General features: G+C 36.0%; 1 long non-coding RNA gene across 1 annotated transcript in view; it reads right to left on the bottom strand.

Moving 5' to 3' along the window:
• Positions 1-8,474, bottom strand: part of LOC137646861 (uncharacterized) — a 483,899-nt gene that overhangs the window by 244,701 nt on the left and 230,724 nt on the right. The window lies entirely within an intron of this gene.

Raw genomic sequence — 8,474 nt, 5'->3', positions numbered from 1 at the left:
GAAGGCCAGTCGAACTTTAACGTTTGGGCCCTCTCTCTCTCTCTCTCTCCTCTCTCTCTCTCTCTCTCTCTCTCTCCTCTCTCATCAAAAAACTCACGAAGGCCAGTCGAACTTAACGTTTGGGCCCGCTCTCTCTCTCTCCTCTCTCTCTCTCTCTCTCTCTCTCTCTCTCTCTCTCTCTCTCTCTCTCTCTCTCCATAAAACTCGCGAAGGCCAGTTTGAACGTTAACGTTTGGCCTGCTCTCTCTCTCTCTCTCTCTCCATAAAACTCACGAAGGCCAGTCAAAATTTAACGTTTGGCCCGCTTTCTCTCTCTCTCTCTCTCTCTCTCTCTCTCTCTCTCTCTCTCTCTCTCTCCTCTCATAAAACTCACGAAGGCCAGTCAAACTTTAACGTTTGGCCCGCTTTCTCTCTCTCTCTCTCTCTCTCTCTCTCTCTCACGAAGGCCAGTCAAACTTTAACGGTTGGGCCGCTTTCTCTCTCTCTCTCTCTCTCTCTCTCTCTCTCTCTCTCTCCTCTCTCTCTCTCTCTCTCTCCTCTCTCTCTCTCATAAAACTCACGAAGGCCAGTCAAACTTTAACGTTTGGCCCGCTTTCTTTCTCTCCTCTCTCCTCTCTCTCTCTCTCTCTCTCTCTCTCTCTCTCTCTCTCTCTCTCTCTCTCTCTCCTCTCTCTCTCTCTCATAAAACTCACGATGGCCAGTCAAACTTTAACGTTTGGGCCCGCTTTCTCTCTCTCTCTTCTCCTCTCTCTCTCTCTCTCTCTCTCTCTCTCTCTCTCTCTCTCTCTCTCTCTCTCTCTCACGAAGGCCAGTCAAACTTTAACGGTTTGGGCCGCTTCTCTCTCTCTCTTCTCTCTCTCCTCTCTCTCTCTCTCTCTCTCTCTCTCTCTCTCTCATAAAACTCACGAAGGCCAGTCGAACTTTAAACGTTTGGCCCGCTCTCTCTCTCTCTCTCTCTCTCTCTCTCTCTCTCTCCTCTCCTCTCTCTCTCTCTCTCTCTCTCTCATAAAACTCGCGAAGGCCAGTCGAACGTTAACGTTTGGCCTGCTCTCCTCTCTCTCTCTCATCTCTCTCTCTCTCTCTCTCTCTCCTCTCTCTCTCTCTCTCTCTCTCTCTCTCATAAAACTCACGAAGGCCAGTCGAACGTTAACGTTTGGCCCGCGCTCTCTCTCTCTCTCTCTCTCCTCTCTCTCTCTCTCTCTCTCTCTCTCTCTACTCTCTCTCTCTCTCTCTCTCTCTCATCTCTCTCTCATAAAACTCGCGAAGGCCAGTTGAACGTTAACGGTTTGGCCCGCTCTCCTCTCTCTCTCTCTCTCTCTCTCTCTCTCTCTCTCTCTCTCTCTCTCTCTCTCTCTCTCAACTAAAATCAAGTGATCATTATGTTATAGACGGAATTACTTCGCACCACCTAAACCGCTATCGCTAAAGAGAGAGAAACAATTTATTGTGCAAAATACAAAGCTTACAAAGTACAGCACAACAGGCAACCCGGTCGCGGTATGCGTGTAGGGGTGAGCCCTTTTGAATGAATGGCATTGACTGTGACATTTACATACCTTCTCCACCCTATTGATTACTAGACAAACGTCATTCATCAGGCCTGATATGGTACTCAGGTAGTATTACAAAATTCAAATACTTACAGTCAATTATAAAGAGGAAATACATGATGAGTAGGAATTGCCCATTGAAAGATTGCAAATTTTGTCATAAGTACTGTATAATATGGAATTCTAATATATGCTGTTCAATAAGTAATGATTTGAATGTACACTATACAAAATAAGCCTTTTATCAGGTTTCTGTCTAGGTACATAGTTGCTACAGAGTAACAAGTGTTATTATTGTAGTGTATATAATGAAGAATTTCTTACTGAATTACCACAATTAAGTTTATGCACAATATTCTAATATAATTTTGTTACTGAATGAATGACATTACATGAGGGCAACATATGAGATTTCATATAAACGTTATCAATAGATTAGAAACAACAATTCTAACGCTAACTGGTGACTGCAGGATAGGATGTATTACATTTTGGTTACTGTACAATATGTAAATACTTATTTAGCTGAAATAATCACGTTTAGATGAGGTCAACACATAAATTTTTGTGAAAGTGTTATTAAAATGAGAACTAAATACAACAGGTTTTATAATGCTATCAGGTAGCTGCAAAATGAGATGTACTGCAATTTAATTTATGTACATATTACAGTATATAAAAGTCTATTGACTACCTGGAGCAAGCAAATTTTGGATGAGTAGCAACAACTTTTTCCAGCACACCAGGTGCTAAATAAAAATCTTGAGAACTTATTTGCTATATGTTTGTAATAATAGATCAGGTGTAATTGATGCAGGATTATGAACAACGGACTTTTGGGATATAAAACCATAGACACTACACCCTAAATGTCTAAGTATCTACAAAATATATGAATAAATTACAAAAATAAGACAAATTTTATTTCATCACCATCTATTTATATCTTCCTTGCAAAACAAGAGACACTTAAATACCACCCATGCATATCAGTCTTACCCGTTATTCGTACTGACAAATACTCGGGTAAATGTAACAGAAGTAACATTACATACACAGCAGATGATTTTGTTACCCTTGACAAAATTACTTTATCTAACAGTATATATGACAGCAAATACTAGAATAACGAAAAATATATGATAGTGCCTTTTTAGCTTTAAGGTGGCAGGATTAGTAACAACCCCCCCCCCCCCTCATACTTCGGCTTGGGTCTCACGCTTCGCAAACTTGCAGAATATTCTCTGGGTCTCACGCTTCGCAAACTTGCAGAATATTCTCTGGGTCTCACGCTTCGCAAACTTGCAGAATATTCTCTTTCTCAATAAGAAGAAGAAGAAAAAGAAAAATGTATACGTAACTAATCGCAATAAAGTTCCTCACCAGTCCTTTGACTTAGGTGTTGAAATAATTCAAATTATAAACATCGAACGCGATTACGTGAAGCAAACAGGTGACGTGATAAACTGATTTATCATTTAAACATGATAAATAAGTGTTTGCTTACGCATACCATCATTTTTGAAAGCCACAAAATTCTAATTTAACAATGAATATCGCAAGTGAAAAAAATGTAAATTATTAGCTAAAATAAACTACTTGCTAAAATTGCCACTTACTACATACTAGAGGGTAATTTTGTTTAACGAAAAATCTGAACAGCTCCCCGAAACTTTGAAAAAAAAATATTAGCACACACTTTAAAAAGACTACAAGCACGCCTTTTAAAAGACTACTAGGACACACTTAAAAAGACTACTAGCACTCCTTTTATATACTACTACCACACACTTTAAAGAATACCAGGAAACACTTTAAAAGAATACCAGCACACACTTTAAAAGAGTTCCACCACAAACTTTAAAAGACTACCACCACACTTAAAAAAAAACATACTAGCACACACTTTATAATACTACTAGCACACACTTTAAAATACTAACACACACTTTTAATAACTACTAGCAAACACTTTAAAAGACCACAAGCATAAACGCAACGTAATTCCTACCTGGGCCCAAGTCGAAGAGAGAGCCGTGCTGACGCGAGTGCATTCCAAGAACTCATAAACGATGAGACCGAACCGTCTTATCTCCTCCAGTCGTTAAGGGCGATGGCGTTATAGCCCTTGATGACCTATCAAGCCCTTCAGGACAAGGCGACAATGGGTTATAATCCTTTTGTGATTCATGCTTGCGCCGTCTGCTACTCCGGGGTAATGGGAGCTCGTCGAGAACTCAACGCACAGTAAGATCCTTATCATAATAAATCCGAGTTGATATTCGCGACAAGTGACACTTTCGACGATGATGGGAAACGCCGGAAATTCATCTCGAGACTATCGTATTTGGGGGAAGCTGTGATACGAAATATATGCTGTTGTGCTACTTCTAACTTGAGTAAATTAATAAACACGAATAAAACCTTCGGGATAACACATTAAAAATGTCTTTACGCATATGCGATATTTTCATTGATTATATACAGTATGTATATATATATATATATATATATATATATATATATATATATATATATATATATATATATATTAAAAGACAAGAAAAAAAAAACCACTCGGGTCCTATTATCACGTTACGAAATATCATATGAAATGCTAAGCTTAAAATAACAAAAGTTAGAATCTGGTAATAGTTATGCAATTTGCTTTTATTAATAGAAAAAAGTATTACACGAGAAAATTATAAAACGAAGTCATATGATAATCAGCCTAGTCGAAGCCCATCTCTACAATACTATATCTATATACAAGAACACATTATGGTAGCACATGAGAGAGAGAGAGAGAGAGAGAGAGAGAGAGAGAGGAGAGAGAGAGAGAGAGAGAGAGAGAAGAGGAGAGAGAGGAGAGAGAGAGAGAATCTCAATGTTTTTCTAACTAAAAAGTAATTACATGGAAAAAAAGTGCTATAAGGAATAGTCAATGACACTCATTACCGTAAATGAAAGAAATTTACGCTTTAGTTTTACCTAAATTAGATCATTTATTGACACCGACTTACTTCTGTATGTGGACAATGATATATAACCCAATTTTATAAATGCGAGTCTACAAGATATATATATATATATATATATATATATATATATATATATATATATATATATATATATATATATATATATATATATATATATATATATATATATATTCAAATAAGCCATATAGTTTTGATACATTAATGTCTGGATTCTCTTAACGACCTCGGGATCAGAGCCCAGGCGAAATCACACAAAGTCAAGAGCTTGTGACCGGCTGGGAAGTGAACATTGGTCGGACAAGCTTGTGTAGACAGTGACTTACTACTTGGCCAAGCGGTAAGGTTTATTTGAATATGAAAAACACGTCTAAACGTGCAAAATTTATCATATATGTATATATAACGTATGTATATAATACATACATACATACATATATATATATATATATATATATATATATATATATATATATATAATATATATGTGTGTGTGTGTATACATATGTATATGTGTGTGTGTGTGTAAAGAACAAAGAACAGCCGCCCTCCCTGCAGCCACAAATGCAGATAAATCTGACGAGAACTGATGGACAGCATGGCATCTGGAACTCTTTCGAAACATCATGGTACTGTGAGAGGGATTTGGCTCTTTCAAGTTAGCTGATGATTTCCTGTCTGCAAAGACGGGGTTTGGAGGATTCCTGTGTATATACAGGAGTAGACATAAAGAAATTGAAAATATCTCTACCGTAATTATCCATATTATTATTATTACTTACTAAGCTACAACCCTAGTTGGAAAAGTAGGATGCTATAAGCCCCGGGGCTCTAACAGGGAAAATAGCTCAGAGAGGAAATATGTGATGGAATAAGCCAAAATGGCTCAATTACACAACACTTGATTCACCTCCAAATCAAGTCATTTTCTTCCCGGTATACAGTTGGCTTCATTAATTCCGGTACGCTGACGTCTCTTTAGCTTCACGTGAAGTGTACCGGAATTAATGAAGCCAACTGTACCATCCATCATTATTTGGAGACCAGATTCTGCGGCGAATTGAGTATACGGGTGAAGGGCTATCAATTTCACCCCTAAATATATACTGAGAAACCGGAGGGCTTTGCTCTTGTGCCACACTTATCAAAAGTGAAACCGGTTACCATCACCAGTCATGGAAACTATAATGAATATTAAAGACATATGTGTACATATACATAAACTATATATATATATATATATATATATATATATATATATATATATATATATATATATATATATATATATGCTGTATACATACACAAAACCAGGGGCTAAACTTCTAGTGCCACACTGCTAGAATAAATATTTGATACTGTATACACACAAACAAACACTCACGGACACGGACACACACACACACACACACACACACATATATATATATATATATATATATATATATATATATATATATATATATATATATATATATATGCGTGTATTTGTTTCCGTGCTTGAATTCATATTTTGCTTAATAAGAGCATTAAACCTTTAAACCACCTCAATCTAGCGCATTCTACAACGTTAGAGCGCGCCTTGGTTATTTCGTTGTCCAGCTGATCATACAATAAAAAATTATTCATGTAAATATACTATGATGTACTGTATATATGTTGTAAATTTTAAGATTGTAAATTTACATTTATTAATAAAAGATAAAACAAAATAAAGCCACTGGTGCTCATGACATAGCAGATAGGACGTGCTTCGTCATGGGCAAGAGTTCCCAAATTGTATTCGTAATGATACCTTCGTTAAAATCTATATAATGAAAGTTTAAGGCGAATAACTCTTATTCATATAGATATTTCTGTTTTCATAGGAAAAGTGGTAAGTAAACTACTACTTTTTTTTTAAAGTAAAGCCAAACAATTGATATGTTCCGACCCCTCCTCTATTTGTGTCAGAAAATTTCCAGATGTATTGTATTAGAAACCTTTCAGAGAGATCTGGTGAGCTATTTGGGATTATTAATCCTTAAATGGCAATAATGGAAAAGGAAATGATTGTGTGAGGGTCAAAATATTACTATAAAAGTTATTTACGAAGCTTGAAAGTGGAGGAAAAAAAAAAAAAGGATACAAAGTAGTTTATGATGCCAGTAAAATTGATAGGGGAAACTACGTGAAGGGTGTTGAGGATGTATAGAAGGATAAATATGTTGTTCAGAGCCATTAAAGGTTTATACGATTGACACAAACCTTGTCTCAGAAAATGGTTATAACCCGAGTGACTGATTGTTTGGTATAAAGAGGAATCTCAAAGGAGAGTTATATGTCTATACGTATCAAATATTCGGTGCTCTTCCAATATGTGATCTATCGGGTTGTTTCTCTTCCAATATGTGATCTACCGGGTTGTTTCTCTTCCAATATGTGATCTACCGGGTTGTTTCTCTTCCAATATGTGATCTATCGGGTTGTTTCTCTTCCAATATGTGATCTATCGGGTTGTTTCTCTTCCAATATGTGATCTACCGGGTTGTTTCTCTTCCAATATGTGATCTACCGGGTTGTTTCTCTTCCAATATGTGATCTACCGGGTTGTTTCTCTTCCAATATGTGATCTACCGGGTTGTTTCTCTTCCAATATGTGATCTACCGGGTTGTTTCTCTTCCAATATCTGATATATCGAGTTGTTTACATTCTAATATGTGATCTACACAATAACAACCCATATTTCCCCCAAAAAAACTTGCAAACTACGGGTTTTTTAAACCACGTAGTTGTTTACCTATTAACTATCCATTATTAACCATTACAATATCAGCAAAATATCTAGTTGTCAGCATTCCAGTATAAACCTAACAATCTTCAAAAGTTAAATTTGAAATATCCATTTGGAATATTCATTTGGAATACAACCCATGTAATGTGTTATGAAAGTGTTATGAAAAATAAAAGACGTAAAGTGAAAGGAAATTTTGTACCTGTAATGAGATGTCCAATGAAAGGATGTCAAACTTTTTAAAAGTGCTCGTACTGGAAACAGTTTTTTTTTTTTTTTTTTTTTTTTCATTACTCTGATTTAAATGATGATAAGACGAATTGCAAACTTTTGTTATGCCAGATTCTGGATATTGTCGAGACAGAAATACACTTCTACCAATAATAAATCGTGAATATGCACAAGGATCAGTAATACATTCATACGAGTGGCCGGCTTATAGCATCTTGAATTCTTATGGATTTGTGCACTCCACTGTTATCCATCAGCGGCATTACGTCGACCCAAACACTGGAACGCACACCCAATCAATTGAAAGATCGTGGTTAGATGCAAAAATCAAAATTTTGCGAACGATAAGAGGTACCACTAAACATATTCTTCAGTCACATCTGGATGAATACTGTTATAGAATGATGAGAAAAGAATCTGTAGATTTATATTCTGACTCTTTAAATTATATTAGAGAGGTCTATCGTTATATGTCTTGATTTGTACCTTTTTCCATTTTTGCTATCGTTAAATGTCTATTTTTTCCTTTTTAAAATTTTCATTAAATATAGTCAATAATAAATTCTTTTTACTTTTATTTTGTCTACTTTTTTTTTCTTAGTAGATCACATGCCATGAACAGTAGATGAATAGTAGATCACAAACCTTCAGTAGATCACATATTGGAAGAGCACCAAATATTCTATGGATGCAGTGGCATGAGAAAGGAAATTAGTCGTAATTAAAGTTGCGGGGTAAGAGAACTGATCATGAATGGAATGCAGATCAGTTGATGTAAAGGAAAAACCACTAATAGGAGACAATGAAAAAAAAACTTAAGGAAAAATAGAAAGAAAAATATGAACATGATACGACCAAGGGTAAGGTCATAAGATTAAATTAAAAGGAACCAGGGAGACAACATTTAATGTTAATAAGCA

The sequence above is a fragment of the Palaemon carinicauda genome, chromosome 9 (assembly GCF_036898095.1).
Source record: "Palaemon carinicauda isolate YSFRI2023 chromosome 9, ASM3689809v2, whole genome shotgun sequence".
Taxonomy (NCBI): domain Eukaryota; kingdom Metazoa; phylum Arthropoda; class Malacostraca; order Decapoda; family Palaemonidae; genus Palaemon; species Palaemon carinicauda.
The sequence above is the reverse complement of the archived record's forward strand: the minus strand, read 5'-3'. Positions and strand labels throughout refer to the sequence as shown.